The following is a 20,274-nucleotide window of genomic DNA, read 5'->3' on the forward strand; positions in this document are numbered from 1 at the left end:
ACATTTGATTTGGATATATCTGTTTGGAGAGAAGTGATTGCTGGTGTGGAAATATATTACGTACTAGACAAATACAACAAGATTTCTTGACTGCACAGCTTTCGCAGCTGTACCTTGTCCTAAAAGGTGACTTCTCTCAGGAAACTGGCATCTAATGCTGAGCATCTTCCCCTCCCCCTGAAGCCACACATTTTATACCGTGGAGACCAGTATGCACAATATAGGTAAAGCTCTGCCTTTCATGATGGGCTAGCCAGTATAGCCAGCATGTTAATCTTTATTTGCACGTTTGAGTTATCCTTGCTTTGCAGTTGATGAAAATATTGAAATGTTGATCTTACAGGAAGATGTAGAAAGAGGTGGCAGTGAATGAAAATAAAAAAGGGGAATCAGATTCCTTTATCTGTTCAGATGTATTTGCTATTAGGTTTTTTGTTACTTGTATTAAGACGAGAATCTGTTTCATGTATGGTAGGGTTTTTACATGAAGTGGGCATTCAAAATATTTTACAATGTATTGTATTTTGAAATACTCTTTTTTATATGTGGAGAGGGGCAGACTTTATCATGTTTTTTCAATTAAATCAGAATGCAAGCTTTTAAAAAGGAAAAAATAACCTATTCAGTCCTCTCAGTGAACGTAGTTGGAAAAAAAGGTTGTGAAACCAGTAACTCCTTTACTGACTTTAGTCGACGAACCAGGGTCCTTTGAGAAACATGAGCAACTACCTAACATAACTCTATTCAGAGGTGAGTTGATGTATGTGTAATGTTGATGATTCTAGGTCTGATTATATAGGTCTAGATTGGCTGCATATTGCTTACAAGCTGTTTTTAAATCTCTGCTCAATACTACTGGCAAGAGGCAGAAGGTCCAGCCTGACCATTATTCATCCATCCATGTTTATTCTTAGTGACAGGAGTTTTTGTAACAGACGTTCAGTGATGTGTTGAAGCATTTGGACATTGTCACCTGAAGGTAAACAGAAAAATACACCATTTAGATTTCCCTGTGGACCTTATAGTTTATAATGCAATACCAAGACCCCAATGCTGCTGCCTCTCTCTCACTCCAGTGTCAAAGCTTGTTTTGTTATCCAGGGCTCCTGGTTGACATGCAACTTGATGCTTGTGTCTGTTAGGAGTAAGGAGAACATAGAAGAGTTTTTGTAGCATTCAAGATGAAGTATGAAACTGCACAGGTTTCATATTTCTTACTGTCTGTTCTAAGTGGCTTAAGTATTGCAGTGGAATGCTGGAGATGCAATTTTTAAGTTCACCGCAGGAGATTTTTTTTTTTTTTTAATTTGTATGTAAATAGTCTTGTAACCATGATCATGGTGATGTGAGAGAAAAGGTTTCAAGGGAGAGGTAATAGCTTATATTAGACCAACAAAGCGCCTATGTACTTTTTTATACTGGTCCAATAAAACATCTCTCTCCTTACAAACCTTACATATGCATACACACACATATGTGTTTGTGTATATAAAGTACACACACAAACACAAGAGTTAGGCTTCTACACTGAAAAACTGTAGTTTTAAAGTCCAAAATGGGATGTTGAAAATTTCAGTTTTTACTTTACATTTTGAATTATCCCTAATATTTTTCTCGGGTGCTTTGGGAGGGGTTTCTTCTTTCTGCTTCTCTTTTGTCCGACACAGAAAATGCCTTATGCTCATCTGCCTCCTGGAGGGCACTTTTTCCTTAAATTCTTACTGAATACTATACACTACATCTGTCTATATTGTTAAAGTATTTTCTTTTTTCTTTCTTGAACAGAAAAATTACAAAAATGTTGCTCCAAAGGTTTGGGAAGTTACAGTAAAAGTTGCACTTTTTAAATTAAAGAACATACAATAATTTTAAAGTTGTGTGTCTATATATAATAACATACATAATATGTTAATATATAAACTATAATATATTAACATATTATTAATCATAATAATTATAATTTTAAAATATATCCCTTAGGGAAATACTGTGGTTGCAAGCTCCTGATGATCTGTAGAAACTTTTCATTGCAGTTATGTATTTTAGTATATCACAGGAAAAATAGATCTAGAAGTGTTGTTGAAGGAATTTGGTACTTGAAAGATGCATGTCATACAAGAAGGAGAATAGTGGCTAAAGTGAAGAAGGGTAACATAGATCAGTAAAAATGCATCTGCATTTCCACCACCAATACTGCATGCTGTACTTCACAGCTTCCTGTTGAAAGACTAAATATATAGTACAAATTTCACTAAATCTCTTAATGCATTTACTGTAGTGGGAGTGTTGAGAGATAAGTAGGGGATGTGCATTCAAGGCAGTCCTGTAGTAAAAATGGCTCCTTATAACTTTGGGTTTGTCATGTTTACTTTTTTTTTTTAAAAAAAAACTTGAAATACGTAAGTGCCAGGAAAGCAATGCAAGCAGCTGTTAGAATGCTCTTTGTTCTTGAATTCTGTTTGTAGTCATTAGAAGAGAACAATCCTGCAAGCTTGATGCTTTTTTCATCTGTTATGTAGGCTGCCACAGTTTTTTTTCAGTGTGGTGTTGATATCTCAGTACCCTTGGTTGAAAACCTATTTCCAATATAGTAGTCTGTTGTAAGCTATTTTGCTGCCATCAAAATTCTCTCTGCTGAAAATCCTTGGTTTTCCAGATCTTGAGAGCTTTTGAAGGGGCAGCAGAATGATTATGAACTGTGGTTGGTAATAGAGGTAACAGGATAAGAGTTTTCTGTCCACAGTACACTGCAGCTTCTTTAGGTTTCCAGTCCATATTGCAGAGTGTGGTTTAGTCACCTGCAGTAAGGAATGATATTAATAACTTGCATTTCTAGATCACTTGAAGCACCTCATAAATACTAGTTAAGTTTTTCCCTAATACCTGTATAGGTGGACTTCCTAACAGTTTTGGAGAGACTGAAGCACAGTAAGGTAGCAATTTTAGCAAAGCTTCACAGATCAGTGAAAAACTCTGGGGCTAGACCTCTGGTATTCCAAATCATTCCTTAGCTTGCTACAGCACACTGTAGAATGTCTGTGTGTCTAAAACCAGAGTCCTCATAGCCTATTGAACTGATAGACTTTGGATGACTGTTATGCTTACAAAGTTTGTCACCTTTCAATGTGTATGTAAAGGGCTCGGAAGTACCTCTTTGTGCATATTTGACTAAGATAGAGTTACTTATTCTTGATGTAGTTATTTCTTAACTACTTTCTGTTATGCGTAAACTGGTTATTGTTTGTTTACTGCCCGTCATCACTAAGGAGCTAATGCCTAAATCTGTTGACATGGCGGTTATTTAATCTCAAAAAAGTTTAACCTCAGTTTTGTGATTCCAACACAAAGTCAGGGTTTGTTGTGTATTTACTGTCACATTAGCTGTAAGATAATTCTGCATACAAGTTGGCTACAATTCTTCCTTTCGGGCACTGCCCCCCCCCCCCCCCCCCCCCCATCTTTTTCATGTGGTGCAGGTGTCTCTGCTAGAAGCTGCAAGGGCTGCTGAGAGAGCAGTTGGGATAAGCAGAGTGAACTCTTAGCTAAGTCAAATAAAAGATGGAGTTGAACGTTCTGCCTGTGATAACTTTATTGCTGGGGTTGGCAATTGTTGACAGATCTATAAAGAGAACTGACTGAGTGTCTCTGGTGTCCCTCATCGCTGCCTACACATATTGCAGCTATCCAGTAAATGTGCTGTTTGATCTCATGGAGCCTAAGGCTACATGCCAAATAGAGGCCTAGCATAATATTCCTGGCTACCTTGTTCTGGCTGTGCTGGCTAAAGGCTGCTGTTCTTGGTACCTGCCAGGGGCTCTTACCCTGATTTATGAATGGATGCAGATAATTGTTATCTCCAGCACATAAATTCATTGTAACTATTAAACTAAGTTGAAATTGGACCTGTTGACCTGGAAGTGAATGGCTCCGTAGCATTTCATTAATCCTTTGAGATGTTTAATTCCTGCTAATTTGATATTTCAGATACGATCTTCTCTACAGATATAATGGCTTAATTAGTATACATTACACGATGTCTCTTCACACTACAGCATGTACAGTATTTATCCATTAGAAAAGCAATTCAGTAGAGCTCAATTACATTGACTAGAGCATAAAAGTTGAAAAGGATATATGCAGTAGTCATTATATTTTAAGCATAAACACTTTCCAAGCAGTTTTCTATTTGTTGATATCTATCACCACCTAAAAATTATGCTCCTAAACCTTTTGTTACAGCTTACTAAAATATTTAAATTTAAAATGGGATTCTGACAATACTGGATTAATTAGCAAATCATAACCAACATTTGGTGGGACAACAGTTGACAGAAACCTGATGTGTAACCTAGTCACCTGTATAATATCCTTAATACAGTCTTTCAAATTGTTGAAGATCAGCAAAACAGATGTGAAAACACAAGCTTGAAGCATAACTTTCTATTTGATATGGTTGTCTTCTATATTTTAATTTGATAAAAACACTGCTGGCTGACAGCACTTTTTGGTGATAGATACCAAAACGTGTTAAACAAATCTATTTTGTAGCATTCAGCTTGCAAATCTTTTAGCTGAAGGCACCTGTTTCAGAGCACACAGCTCCACCTAACAGTTCAGGTTCCAGCTGGAACTGCAGGGAACAGGCAAAGAGAAAGGTAGTATGTCTTTGGAATCTGGTCATTTTGCTGCTGCCTTTCTGTGAAAAGTCAGTGGAGGCACAGATACGAAGAAGCTCTGATACCTCGTCTTAGAAACAGTTCATTTAACAAGAGGAAGTAAAGATTTTGCTTGCCACATATGCTGTATGATCTGACCTGCCTACTTTTCCCTTCAACTTTCACTGCATGTAGGTTTTCATGGGAAAGATGTGTTTGTTACAACTGTATTGGGACATACTGTGGACAGCCTTGTGGTCATTCTATGTTTTGTTTGTAATGGCAAGTACATAGACTGTTTTCCAAATTGAGTTCCATCAAAAAGATACAGGTTGGTTTTTTCCCTGTTCATGAGTGATGACATGGTCAAAGCCCTCCAGTTTCTCTCAGGTTCTTATCATGCCTTTTCTGCACAATCCAATGTAGAAAATTCATCAAGTGCCACAGAAGTAAGGTGAGCAAACCAACATTTCAACATCAAGTCAATTTGAAAAAAGGGCGTAAGGTGATCCATGCCTAAGCAACAGAAGCTACTGAAAATGCTAAATGGGCTGAAAACTTGATAAACCTTATAGGAAGCTCTAAAGTTCTTGTGCAAGTTTCATTGCAGGTTCTTCACAGTCTCAAATACCACTTTTGACCTTTTCAAATGGCTGTTGATGTCGACCCAAGGGGTCACAAAAGATGCAAGAATCTGCTGGAAAAGTGGTATTTCTTAACTCCCTTGCTGCCTAATTTCTAGAATTGCATAGAGGACTGGGTATTTGACCCAATTATCAAATGAAATATTTTCCCCAAACTTCTAAAGGATGTTTTTTCATGTCGGTATTGAAGTTGGTTTTCTTTTGTCAGATCAGTCTGTACAGAGTAGTACCCGAATTTAGATGACTCCTGCCCTAGCCCTGATGCTCCCCCTCCTACCGCTCTCTGCAATCTAAGACTTGAGGTAATTAAATTTATCTCTTTTTTCCCTTCTAGCAACATTGATCTATATTGTATATTTGGGCTCTGGAGAATCAGGCTCCTTATTCCTGCCTGGGATATGTTGTTATCGGATTTATTCTATACATGTATGGAATAAATAATGAAGGAGTAAATGATGAAGGAATAATGTAGTGAAGTTGCAGCAGTGTGATTTGTTAGCCACAAGATGGCAGTTGGGCTGCCTGAGCTGGTCTTGAAACTGATGCATTGCAACACCTTCATTTTTAGTCTGGCTTTAGTAAATTATCAAGGTGATTTTCCCTTTCAGTGTTAACTGCAATGACTCCTCCCTGGAGTAAACTCGAAACATCATCCTTGTGAGCCAGTGAATCTCATGTGGTTCTGTTGAAGGCTTTCAGGTCTTTAGCTGGATACCAGATAACTTTACAGAAAGCTACTATCTGGCAAGCCTTGCTTTCCTTTAGCAGGAATGATCAGAAAGCAGTGACTGACTGAGTGAAAAATTGTACATGCAAAAATTAAGTATGCATCATTGGATTTACACTTGTAGTAGCCAGTTTTGAGCCCCTATTGCAAATCTGGTCTGCTTTCTTCCTGCTATAGGGTAACAAATGAAGACAGAACATTTTATTTTGGTGCTGATGGCATGCTTGCTCTGTCTAATGATGAAAGCAGGATCTGTGCTCTAAGGAGATAAGAGATGTGCTTCCACCTGTGTTTCTGATGTCCTAGGGCTTGTATTTTTTTCTTCTTCTGCAACCTGTCAGAGAGCAGCAAGAGTCAGGCTGCTCCATGAGGGGAAGTGAGCTGTGAGCTGAGAGTGACCATAGTACCAGCTAGTCATCTCACAAGTAGGGTGAGCAGCACAGGGTGCTGATAGAATTGGGTCCCATTTGACAGTCCACTGATCATCAGACAAATTCTAGGTGACAGGTCTGGTCCAAGAACAGAGCAGGAGGCCCAGCCAACATGCCAGGATCAGCAGGGGACAGGGCTGTGTCCAGACTTACCTCCAGCAAAGCTCATCAAGGCCTGGGGGCTAGGCTGAAATGGAGCCCTGCGTGGTGGGTACCTGTGCAGAGGCCCCTGCTGAGGCTGGTCAGGGCAATTAAGGCCTGTTTGGTGTATTGGGCCCCGACACAACCATCCTGGGATAGGAGAGCCTGTTTGACTGTATAATGTAAGAATGGCCTAATGGTGAAGTTCCTAGCTAAGGAATGGAGACTCCAGATTTCAGTTTATTACACCATCTTGCAAGGTTCACTTAGATTTTTAGTGTGTAAGTTTCTCTTCTGTAAAACAGAAATGTGAGAGAATAAATTCAAGGATAGCAAAGATGTATCAGGATGGATATGTATCTGAGGTGAGGAGAAAATCAAAATATTAGGATAGGCTGTTTTCTTCTCTAGAATAATGTTTTTAGAGCATGGGGGATAATGGAGAGGGGAAGAGATCGCAGTTTCTTAACATCAGCCAGCCCTACTTGTTCAGGAGGGGGTGAAATGAGAGGACTCTGGTTTTGTTCTGTAGTCTCAGTGCTTGGTGGTGTCTCTCTCTCTCCCCCCGCATTCCATGTGAGGTATTTAATGAACTAAAAGGATGAAGGGACATAATTGAGCTTGGTATTTGGAGGAGCTGAACATGTGTCAGCTGGATTTCAGAGACTGCCAGGTGTACATAGAGTGTCTTCAAATTCTGAGCCTGAGGAAGGTTTCTATGTCGCCTTTAAGCACTTTAACAAAATGGCAAATGATTCTCAATCAGAACCTCAGCTAGCACTGTGTTTGGTGGGGTTTTGCCCACTTCTCTGCTATATCCTCAGCTGTATCACCCTCCCATTACTTTGATAATACAGATGAGGCTATACTGGTCTCTGTTTCACCATTTTTCAGCCAACAAGCTAGAAGGAAACAAAACCCTTGAGAAGCAACAGGGTTCAATTTTCTCTGTCAACAATGAGGCCTCTATTCTGTTCACATTGAAATCCCTGGCAAAAGTCCCAGTAGTTAGATGTGGATTTCTCCCTCCTTAAAACAATATTCTTCCTTTTGTGCTTTATCCTCTGCTTGTCAGAATCAGCTGATTATGAGCTCCTGCACAGATGACATTTTATCTTCAGTAAGCAGGAAGGAGGCATGAATTAGGGCTTAGAAAAAACATTCAATAATTAGCCACAGAGGAAGAAAAACATCCAAAAAAAGTACACAGAAGGAATTGACTGACTTCATTTGACTAGGCTGGAAAGTTCAGCTGTAATGATAGTGGTTAAATTAATTGTGATGATTTGGTGACAGGGAAGCTTGCTTGTCCCCAAATGATGTGTATTATTTTTTTAACCAAGATGAAGTAACTGCACACTGCTGCTGCTGTGTGTCAGAATCCTAGATACCAGGTATTCCTTGTAGGCTGCACACTCATTCAGGGTGTCATGCATGATGGCCCAATTTGATCTCACACTAACTCTTAAGCCAGAGTTCAGGTAAGTCTGTGGAAGGCTTTAGTGCTTCCTCTAAAGCTTTCGTTATTGTGAATAACTATGATGGACACAGTCTTGGACAGTATGGTGGGTTGTGACCTCTGGCATTAAAAGGGCAAATTCTTATATTTTAGCTGAAGCTAGGGGAAGTGTGTCCTGGGGCTGTGCTGAGAGGACTAACCTGTCTTTAGTAGTGACTGCTATCATGAATGTTGCTGATCCTGCATCATCTTCTACTCCCACACCTCTGTTACAGCTCCATCCTGCCTTGGCCGCAGCTTTACTGACTGGAGGTGTTTGTGGGTGTAGCTAACATAACATACATATTATACATGTCCCTGTATGGTATTAGAGAATTTCTCATGGCTGTCTCAGGGTCTAGTATTTAAATGTGCCGCAGCTTCAATTCCTTATGGCTGTTTGGTCTCTCTTCTCATTCTGGCAAACTATTTTTAATACTAACTTACTTTTGGCTTGCTGACCTCTCTTGATCTGTGTTGTCAGTATTGCAAGAGAGGGGATCCACTGAAATGGCTTTTCTGTGTGGCCATGGAAGCCATTGAGACCTATGGACTTCTTGATTTTTCTCTGTGAACAGGTCCCAATCTATCAGGCTATCCCTGAAGAAATCTCCATCTCTTAACTTTGGACTTTCAGTTTTATTGTTTTAATGTTTCATAGTGCCTGTGGGACATATATGTCAAGAGGCATCACATCTTGGAGGATGTTTCTTAATGGCTGTCATGAGTTGATACATCTAGGACTTTAAGAAGGAGTACCTTGAGTTTGATGGGGATATTAAGGGCAGCTAATAAAATGAGCACAGCATTAGCAAAGGGAAGTGTTCAGAAGGTATTCATGCACTGATCTCTGATAACACTGATCAGTTTCCTGAGCAACAGCAGATTTGGGAGTCTTTAAACAACTTTTCTTTTTATTACCATTGATGTGGAGTCAGGCTGTAACTCATTGCCAGCATCTGCCAGTGTAGCTGTCAGGCGTGGGTGTGAAGGGATATGGCTGCTGGTGGTCAGAATGGTCACACCAAGATGCCATAATAAAAACATAGCTATTTTAGTGGGGAAAAAAAAACCCCACAAACATTTACTCTAGTTTTGCTTCATTTTAGTACACTAGTAAAAATGCATTTTTTCCATGTATAACTTTGTCTGCATAGAAACACTTTGCTATAATGGTTTACAGGTTTCCCTATATCAGTACAGTGTTCCTTGCAGTCATTTGGACTTGGTGTCATTTTTATAGACTGTGTACATAATTCTGCCTCCTGGAACAACAGGAACAACACACGCATGCAAGCCTCTCCTGCAGGAGCCATAAGCACAGCTCTTCCTCTCTAACACTAGACAGAGCTGCTTTGTGACCTCTGTCTTCCTCTAAGGCTTCTTCTGCCTAACCTTTTTTCCCTATTCCCTGCTTTTCTCCTTTAAACTTGGTTGCTTGTGAAAAATGTAAGGATAAATCCAGATAGCTACTCTAGCTACTACTCTTTTCTGCCCCTGTTTTAAAATAACAAGAAAAGCTTTGACAGTTAAGAGCCTAGGCAAGATGAAGTGGCTTAACCCATGGAGTATGGCAGTGGCTGCAAGTAATGCATGGCATCTTGAACTCTTCTTATAGGGACTTTCACCCCAGGTGCTGATACATCAATGACTCTTAATGTGCAATCTATTAGCATGTTTCACTGTAACAGTCTAATGAGTTGCAGTAATCCAGCCTGGAGGTCAGAGATGAAAGGCTTGCTGTTGAAGCTGCTTATTGAACTTGATTCCCCCATCTTTAGAAGGTCAGAAAACTCATCCACCAAGAGAATGACCTTTGCCAGGTCACAGAGACTGATGGGCAGGTTGGCCTGTGCAAATCTGAATTCTGAAACCAGTCTTGGAAGCAGATAGGAGTGATTTCATGTTTTCAATAAGACAAGGCTACTCTGTATCTTTGTTAGTTTAAAAGGCTAACATAGGAAATCCTGCATCTTTTAAAAGAAAATCGAATATAGAATAGAACATTTTCAGATTAGTATGCTGATAGGTTTGGGCTGCAGTACCTCATTGGACTCAGTGAGGTCATGTTTTTACATGTCTGCTCCAGTCTATCAGGCTGACTTAGTGAAAAGGTAATAGAAAAAATGTAACAAAGAAACTGTTGATACTGAGACAATTTAATTAGGATTTTTGCTGCTACAAAAATTACCTAATTAGAGAATACAAAAAAAAACCAAAACCAAACCACCACCAACCCCCAAAAACCTTGGCAAAACTACAGCTTGCTCAGGCATCTGAGGCTTTAAAGATTCTGGTGAAAAGGCATCTCATAAAGCTGTCTATGATTTATAGAAAGGAGAGTTTAAAAAAAGAGGGGAATCTGTATCTGTATCTCTCATCCCCCACAGGTGGGCTTCAAAGACCCAAGTCACCTAGGAAACTTAAAATCTTGCAGAATTCTCTCCTTCAGTATCAACATTTTTTTAAAACCTCAGTATTGTGATTAATTTTGACAGTAAAACGTGTGGATTTGCACACTATTTGTGGAACACAAAGGTGAAGTGTCTGAGGTCTCTCCAAGTGGGTGGTTTGAACTTTTTGGTCTTTCAAAGCCAAAGATTTTGGCCAAAGCTTTGTGGAGGAAACCGAACCACCTTCTCCACCCCTCCTCTTCTCATTTCACAGATGCCATGTGGTTGGGGTTTTGTTCCATCTACTTCCTTTGATTTACACTGTCACATAGACAAATCAAAGCCTTCTCTTTATTTATTGAAGCTAGCAAGAGTGTGCTACAGACTTAATTCGGGATATGGACTCAAATCCTTCCCTGGAGCAGAGTATCGTACTTTGGCATTTGCAAACACTTAGAAGCACAGTGCTTCAGAGTTCCTGTAAACAAGAATAAATTCAAGGAAAATTTTGAATTACATGTGTAGTTTGAATGAATACATTGGAAACAGAGTAGCACACAGCAAGATGAATCTATCCATCATGGGCATTTAGTGTAAAGCCTGTATTTGCTTTTCTTTACTATCCACATAGATTCGATCAACATAGCAGTTCTGTCATTTGCTAAATACATGGGCTCTGCTCTCCAGGACACCAGCTCATCAGTTACCAAGTGAGCAGCCTGTCATAGAGCCTGCACAGACCATTTGTAACTGTCAGGTACCCAGAGATCAGAATCTTCCCGGAGTCCGATCCTTTGATGACTTGGAAATAGGCTAGCTGTACCTGATAACAGGCCTTGCTGGTTAGAAGGGAGGATGCTGGACTTGAAACCTAGACGTGGAATTGTCAAGTTTGGGTCTCTTGAAGTTAGATGGTAGGTACCAGTCTGCAGCGTGATAGCTTTAAATTTTTTGCATTCATTTTCCATTCATGTCCTAGAACACAGGCAATCACTTCAACTTACTGTTTTTGGAATTCTCTCTCTTGAACCAGACTATGGTTGAAGTAGATGGTTGAAGCAGACTATGGTCTGCTGTGTTTCTTTAGAAGAGCTGCAGGAGAGGCATGGAAATCACGTCACAAACCTGGGCTAACATCTGGGCAAAATCTAAGCATAACAAACAAATGCTAGGAAAGCTGCACTACCTGAAGTGAACCCCACCCCAACTCCAGAATGTTTTACCAAACTCTTTCAGATGCCAAACTACTGTGTGAGTTACAGGGTGCATTTTTTTGTTGTTGTTGTTCATTTTTTTGGTTTGGTTTGTGTTTTTTTTCCATATTCTTCCTGTCTGGAAAGCTAAGAATTTACATCTTTTCCTGAGTCTGTTTATGCCTTCAGTTACATTGTTTTCTAGTACTTAGTAAGCTCTTTAAATATGGTCATGATGATAATTTGCAGCCATAACTGTTTTGGATCTTAAAGGCTTGCCTTTTTTTTTTTTTTTTCTGGCATAGTTCAGTGCTTTCAGCTCCTGCTATGTCTCCTTGTACTTTTCTTAGTTCTCTGCAGAGTCAAGGGGTTTCATAATGATGATGCTGCACAGCAAACACAGTTTTAACATTATTTTACTCTCCTGTATCCTAAAAACTGCTCTAACGTATCATGTCTTTGATACCTAATCTAGACTAATTGAGTTCTGTTTTATTTTCTGTCTTTTTAAGATTATTACTTTTATTAAAAGAGTAGCTGATACACTTAACTTCAACAGAGCAGGAATTGTATAGCGGCTGCATGTAGTTCTAAGCCAAAATTTCCCAGGGATTTTGTAGTAAGGCCAGTTGCCATAGATAAAGCACTCTTTAAGGGCATGTTGAAATACTTCTGGTTATTTGGATTAAAGATTCCCTGAATATTGTTGACATGCTAGGCCTTGTGAACGATAGTACTTCTGTATTCTGTCACTGCAGTAATGCATGTCAATAAAAGAACTAGTGTGACTGAGGTAATGTCAGTTGTGTATCTCCATCCCTTCCTTTTGTCACTGGCAAGTAGAGAGGAAATTTTAGTGTTCCTTCTTGTTCCTGTGAGACCAGGTTGTTCTTCACAAAATGGTAATAAAATATTTTTGTGTCTTGTAGACCTGTTGCTCATTAATTCATTTAAGGTTTGTGATCATCTGGGAAAATAGTATCTACTTGGATTTTTTTTAATTAAATATATGGAAAAGGTGAGCTATGGATGTACTGCAGTGGGAGGATGACCATGCCTCTGAGCCTACCTGCTTATGTCCTTTTTCCAACTGGAAATTTTGCCTAGGCAGACCTTGAGACCTCAAGATGTCTGGTGAACTGTCCATGACTTTTTGACAGCCGTGCTGGAGGTGATGTTAAGTTTTCCATATATTTCTATTGCTGTTGCTTAGGACAGCTGCAGGGTGTGCCTCATGAGTACGTCAGTGCTGTTATGCTAAGCAGCATGTGAATGTGTATTTCTGTACTAGGAGTCCCAGCACACCTAGTATCGATCCAGCTGAAACCTCCTGTTTCCAAGGGAGACCCTGTCACAGCCCAGCAGGTCTCACTAATGCAAGACTGTTTTGGGTATTCAGACTGATAGTTCTTATTCTCAATTTTGCACCATTACACCGAGATAGCTCCCCTAAGGACTAAAACTAGCCTTTTGCTTTCACACCCTTCAAGTACTTTATGATGACGTTGCATTTTCACGTCCCCTTCCCTACCCAGATAGCCTCAATTGAGACTGAATCCCTGCATTTGCTTATCATTTATGTTTTCCCATTTTAGTTTCCAATTAGTTTGTCAACATCTTTCTTTGACTATGCTAGAATACTCATAATTGTGTGATTATGTATCACTGAGTTGTTTCAGTGACATTTCCCACTTAGGAAGGAAATGCCAGACTTCCACAGTGTCTTTGCTTTTCACAGCTTAGGTCAAACCCTGCCTGAACGCTAACGTACTTTCCTGCATGTTAATTTTAGTTAATAGCTATTCACTAAAACAATGCATCCAGCTCAAGATATATGACACAAATTAAGCTGAACGCCCAAACAAATTCAGCAACAGACCCTGGCCTCAGTGGGCTCTTTAAGTCCAGTGTAACATGCATTTACATTGTTTTATTTCTTTCTCGAACTGTAACTTGCTCCCTGTGGGGTTACATTGAGTTAGTTTCATTTTCACATTGTACTGGCACCACGATAGTCTTGCATTTAAATAGTCTCATTTCATTTTGATATCATGATGTCATCTCCACAGAGGCGTATAGAGACTGTCTGGAGAATTTAGTGATAATGCCAAGGCAGAATCGAGCAGCGCTACCCAAGGTAGCCAGTTGGCTAGACACATTGCTGTGCTGCATAGTAAGCTCACCTTCAATTTCTGAGCCCAGTCCTGTTCTCTGGACTGATAATGCAATGTATTTTTATATCCTTTGAGTCCAGTTCACACTCTCACTGGCAGGAAGCTTATGTGTATGGGAAATAAGGTCTGTGGGAAAACTAATAGTTTTGGTCACTTGCAGGTCAGCGGTACCTGGGAAAAGACACAGGTAGGGCTGGTTCTCTTATGTCAATGTTTCTCCATGGCTGTAGCCAGTGGAGAATTTTCTGTGGTGTCTAGTGATGATTAAAGCTACCTGCTGGAAAATCTGATGGTGGGGCAAGGAAGGGTGAATCCATACCATAGGCACCATGGAATATGGGTGAGACTAACCTATGACCTGGCTGTTCTGGAGCCAAGAACAACTAGACATTAATGAGTAGATGCCCAGAGTCCTCTGAGAAACATGTACACGCAGCTACTGCAGTGCCCCAAGTACCCTGAATACCATGGTAACACAAAGCACGTCCAACTGTAAATGTCAACATCCTAATGGCAATCCCTGTACATCTGTCTGCAGTCTGCATTTCATAAACAACTCACAAGTTGTGTCCTGCCACATGAGAATTTGTGCTAGACCACCCTCTCCCAGCTCAACATGAGCCACTCGGGGAAGGAGGGATCCAAGTTTCAACTGTTAATAGCATGTCTCCTAGGCCATGCAGCCCTGGGACTTTGCCACACCCTCAGCTCCAGCAAGCATCTTGACTTCATGGCAGGGGCAGAGCTGGTACTTCAGGTCAAAGGGGGTTTTATTTATAGAGCTGCCATTAAATCAGTCTAACACAGTCATACAGTATTTATGGTAAAATTAGACACATGACTGCATCCAAAGCAAATAAAGAGATTCTCACTTCTTGGTGGAACATTCACTTAGAAGGGAAACCCTAGCTTTAATGTGTGGGTTTTTTCCCTACTGTAATAAGTTTTCCAGGGACAAATTCAATTAGGCTGTTTGACTCTAAAGGTGAAGTCTTAGTGGTTAGTGTTTTAATTATTTTGTTTAAAAATAAATGAATTCTGCAGCTTTCATGCTTGAGGGTTAGTGCTTTGGTTTTAATTCTCCCCAAAAGCAGCGAGACTACTTAGTGTGAGCCTACAAAAGCAATTCTGTGAAGCTGCTGCTTTTAGGCATTTCTAGAATGATGCAAGAATGAAACCATTTGTTAGAGCTACCTCTGGGATCCAGTGCCTATATACATTTGTCAAAGGACACAATATTGAATGCTTCATTTTCCAAACACTAGGCCAAGATAAATTATATCTGGGTGTTGAGCCTTCCTGATAGAAATCAGTGGCATATCAATAACAGGATTCAGCTTCCCTCTGAAATTTTAAAGTAAGTATGCTAGGATCCTTGTGGGAAATAATAGGTTTCAGTTCATGGACTTCTGCAAGGAGCATTGTCAGTGGAGCCTGCTTTTTAATCTGGTCAATAGACTAATGGGACAGTAAGTGTAAAAAGACACAAACTAAACAGGATAAGGATGATGCTTTGGAACAAGTCTTTCTGACTGATAAAGCAGCGAGGGCATTTGGAAGCCCAAACTGGTGCAAGTTCTTTAAGGTTAGAGATGAGGAAATGAATGCTTTTTAAAGGTCAGATGAGACTTGGAAGTTAAACTGAGTGGGGAAGGAAGAAAAAATATGTGGAACTGAATATTTATTGCATTAGTCTGACTTTAGAGGCCTGGGGTGAAATCTTCTTCTAAGTCTTAAATAACAGTTTGGTGGTTTGATTCCAAGCTTCACTTTTCACATTAGGCACAAATGCAGTTCTGAAATCTGTTTTTTACGACTGACATTTTATATTGATTTTAAAACACTTTTGCTCACTTATAAGGTCCTCAGTAGCACTTTCATGGACTGTCTTTCAGGGCTGACTTTTCACTTATGCTCTTCAAAGACTATCTGCTAATTTGCTGTGACATTCATATTCATCACAACCTGGAAACAGTTAAGGCTTGAGCTTTATGCCCTGTAGCTTTGAAATCATCATTCTCCTTATAGACAGGACACCGAATCTGCTTTTTTCCACTTCGAATTTGAAAGCAAATTCTACAGTGGCTGAGATTCTTCCAGGACTTTAAACCTTGATACACAAGTACCACGTAGCTAGCTATGAGAGCCAGAGATCACTAGAGTCCTTATTTATCCCTTACTCAGATACCCAAGATGCAAAGAAGAGCTGGATTCGTCCTATCCTCTGTGTATACTACACATCAGCAGTAGGTGCACAGTTCCTCCACTGGCTTCTGCTGCAGTGAGACACCATAGAAAGATGTGATAAACATGTTAAAAGGGAGAAAAGCAAATAAATGGAAGAAAAGAGGTGGTACTCCAGATGGCAGAGGTAGTGAGATAAAAAATGGAGAAACAAGCAAGTGGAAACAAAAGAGATGGAGAATTTCAGCAAAGACTGAAAACATGTGACAGATTAACATGTGTGCTGCAGTGGACAAACCATCCAGTTACACAAATGACAAAATAACAAAAACCTCATGAGCCCATGTACTGGGCTGCCTTTTTCTCCTTTAGAGAATATCAGAGAAATAGATCAGCTTTCCCACCCTTTAACCCCAAAGAGTGGAAGAAGGAATAGTTCAGAGGCCAGGGACTATACCTAAGAGTCCTAGGTTAATTTCATTGCTTTGTCACAGGCTTTGGTATAACCCAGGAAAATCAGTTCCTTTAGTTGTGCTCCAGTCTAGCAGTAGCAAAGTGATGTAATTGCTTCTTTACCTCCAAAGAATATGAAAATACATGTGTTATGAACTGCAGAGCTGATTGACGTGGACAAGAACCAAAGTGTGTTTGGTGGTATCATGGTATTAGTCCCTTGCTGTTTGCTTGCAACTTTTTGTTCTTGTTGAGCAAAACAAGAGAATGTAAGAATATTTTGGAAGGAAGGTGCTGGGACATTTCATCTTGAAATACTGTCATTGTCACTACAGGAACCTCCTCTCTTAACTCAAAAAGGGGTTTTTTCCCATCAGCTCCATGCAGATATTCAGACTGGACTCACTGATTCCTAAAGGCTGTGTTTCATTGTAAATTAATATTTTACCTGTAGCTGTCTGCCATGTAATGTGAATTAATGCTAGCCCTCAGTGACTCTACTTTTATTTATACTCTCCAGGGTTTAGTGGCTTATAGGATTATAAAGTTGAATTCAACTAAGTAAAGAAAAGGAGAGTGAGAAATCATACTTTTTCTAATACTGAGAAATGTTTATACAGTTGCATGTTTCTACTTCTTTTACAGTAAATATTGTTTTATTCATGCTTATTATAATATTTTCCTGGGTAATATTCATACAGTGCAAGACATCTCCCTTCTCTTTTGTATTTAATTGTATTTATATTATTTGTTTACTGATGGCAAATACTTTCATAGATGAAGGTAGATAAAAGGAATAGATGAATCAATAATGGAAGGTAGGAAAAATGTATATTAGCAACAATCTGCTGTTTTTGAAAAACTGGGGCAAGCAAGAACTTGATACTTCCTGGTTATAGTTACTACTGTTACTGTACAAGAATACAGTATAGCAAACAGAACTTACCTTTATCTCCAAAACTTTATAGAAAGAACAGACCTATTAGGTTGGCTGAAAGGAGGTCAGACTGGGAGAGGAAAGGCTATGTTGCCCTCTGCAAGAGTCACTGATGACCAAAAATGCAACCTGGAATCCTAGGTCAAATATCCTTGGCTTAGTAATCTGTAGGGTCAACAGACTTGCTGACAAACATTGTGAAATATAGTGTTCACACCATAAGAAAGTTGATCTTTTTACAGATTTTTAAAATCTTGGCCATTGCAGCTTCTCTTTAAGATTTTGACCTATTAAATCTAATTGTTAGGCTTCATGAAAATGTTATATTGGGATCAGTCTCCCAGCTCATGCCCATCTCTATTATTTCTGAGTCCTTAATATTAACTTCTTTTGTGTTTTCACATGTGTTACCTTTGCAGCTATAAAGGCTAGAGTACCTTTCTTGGTTTTAGGTAATGATAAATAAGGGAGAAATTTATTGCATCAGTAAGGAATCATTGCCCTAAAATCTTAGCTATTACTCCAAATATTTTAAAGAGTTGCAGCAGAAACACGGGATGCAGAAGTACCACTAATAGCTATGGAAATTAATTTACCGGTCAGATGTATTCATTCATCTAAGGCCCAGATGTGGCATTTGTGTAATCAGGTACAATATGCTGCAGTTATGAAGCAAAATAAATTTGGTGAAAAATAAAACCAGAATGTTTGCTCTGAAGATCACTAGTCCATACCCCATATGGTACTGTATCACTAGCTATCAATAAATACTTTGGTTTTAAGTTTCCGGTAGTCAGTCCCTAGCAGAGCTATGTTCACATACAGGAGGTAGCACATTAGTTACTTTCAGATAATTTGTATAGATTCTTTGCTATTGTTGTACATTTACTTTTCAAATTTATAATTCCTGTTCATTTTTCAAAATCTTGACACTTGAAATACTTAAGTGTATTAGTCATATAAACATCATTGTTATAGCATATTTGACTTTAATGGACATGTTATGGCCTATAAGACCCTTATACACCTGTGATTTGCTTTATTGTATAAATCTATCATGTACAATCAGTTCAGTATAAACCTTGTGAGGCAAGATTCCTGCTTCACTGAAGCCAGTGGCAAACTCTCACAAAATGTAAGTTTTCTCCAATTTAGAGGCCACGATTTGGAAATTATCTGAAATGTTTAATATGACTGAATATTGTGCCAAAGGTGTTTTGCTGAGGTGGGCTACAGTTCAGAAGGCTCTTACTGGTCCCAGAACACATTCCTACTGTTGGTCAATTGCCTGTTTACCAGTTAATATTATTTTAAAAGGGAAGCCCTAGAAATTGGCCAGCTTCAATTTCTGTGTTTGTCATTCAGCTGTAGATGTGCATCAGCATTTAGGCTGCAAAGCAGTCTTGAAATATGTTCTTGCTTTACACATTTTAGGCTATAGTTTGTATTTCAATAGATGTATTGTGTTCTAAAGTATCCATAGGGAGGAAAAAAAGAAGTCCTTTTGATTTCTCCTTCCCCCCAGTATTACTGTTATTGATTGGTCCTTACTGGTGAATAAGGACTTTCTTAAAGTAGAAACAGATTACAAAGTCAAATCCAAGAGCATTCAGGCCAAATTCTGCTTTCACTGACACCAATATAAGTCCAGAGGCGCTCAAATGGATTACAGATTTACGCTGGTGTAACTGAAAGCGGAATTTTGCCCTTAGTCTTTAACAACTCATTAGGGATAAATAGCCTTTTAGCTAATGAAAATGTAACATTTTTGTTAACAGCTTCATAATGATATACACCAAGTGCTACATTGCCTTGATAATTAGAAAATTTACTTGCCTTTTTCTTTTGGTAAAACATGGACACTGTTGTAGTTATTCCATAGTAAAATAATTGAGCCATAAAACCCAGACACCCAAAACATGCTCATAGCATTTAAGGATAAGCAAAATGCAACTATAAGCAACTAAGCCCTACTCAAAACTGGCTGAAAACAGAACTGTGAAAAATATGATAGCATTGAGTTCCCCAGTGTTAGATGGGGACATACACTTTTGCATGTGATTTTTCAAAAACTCTTCCTCCACCCCCAACTGGAATTTTGTTCTGTGTCAGTGTCGCGGAGGAGGTGCACAAAGTCAAATTAGGCAGGTGATGTAACCAAAAATAATGTTTATTCTAATCAAAAAAGTTTGGTACTCTGACGAACGTTAGCAAACCACAGGTTCAGGATGACAACGGGAATTTAATACTACATAGCTGACTTAAGAATTCTTAAGCCTCAGAATGATGACTCAAAATGCGCAATCAGTCACCTGATAAGGTGAGGGCTCTCAACCTCGAGGAGTTACCTTGGGCAGCGTCCCGACCCAAGGGGAGAGTCCCTGACTGTAGACCCGCTGCTCCAAGGAGGGCCGACTCGATTTGGCCCCTGGCAGAACTCCATTTATACCCTAGTAGAATCTGACCTGTGGTCATACACAGTCACGTACCTGTTCCTGTTGACCAAAGGCTCTATCTACCTGCGACTGTGTATGGGGCAACAGCCACAATAGGGCAGTACGGGCACGAAAAATAAGGCACGAAAAATAACGAAGGCACAAAAGGTAACAAAGGCCCAGTCTTTGTCAGGGCTGGTGCATCTGCTACAGTCAGAAAATGTGTAGTGAACCTTGAAAAGTGAATGACAATATCAAGAGTGTGAATGTCAAGTTGGATGCAGGCTTTTGACTTTTTCTGAATCCTAGCTCTTTTTTTTGCTGCTGATCAGTTTGAGTCAGCCTTGACAGGTTCTATAGAGAAACAACCTTTCCTTTCACATACAATAGGAAATTTTTCAGGTTTGGC

The sequence above is a fragment of the Pelecanus crispus genome, chromosome 5 (assembly GCF_030463565.1).
Source record: "Pelecanus crispus isolate bPelCri1 chromosome 5, bPelCri1.pri, whole genome shotgun sequence".
In the NCBI taxonomy this organism is placed as follows: domain Eukaryota; kingdom Metazoa; phylum Chordata; class Aves; order Pelecaniformes; family Pelecanidae; genus Pelecanus; species Pelecanus crispus.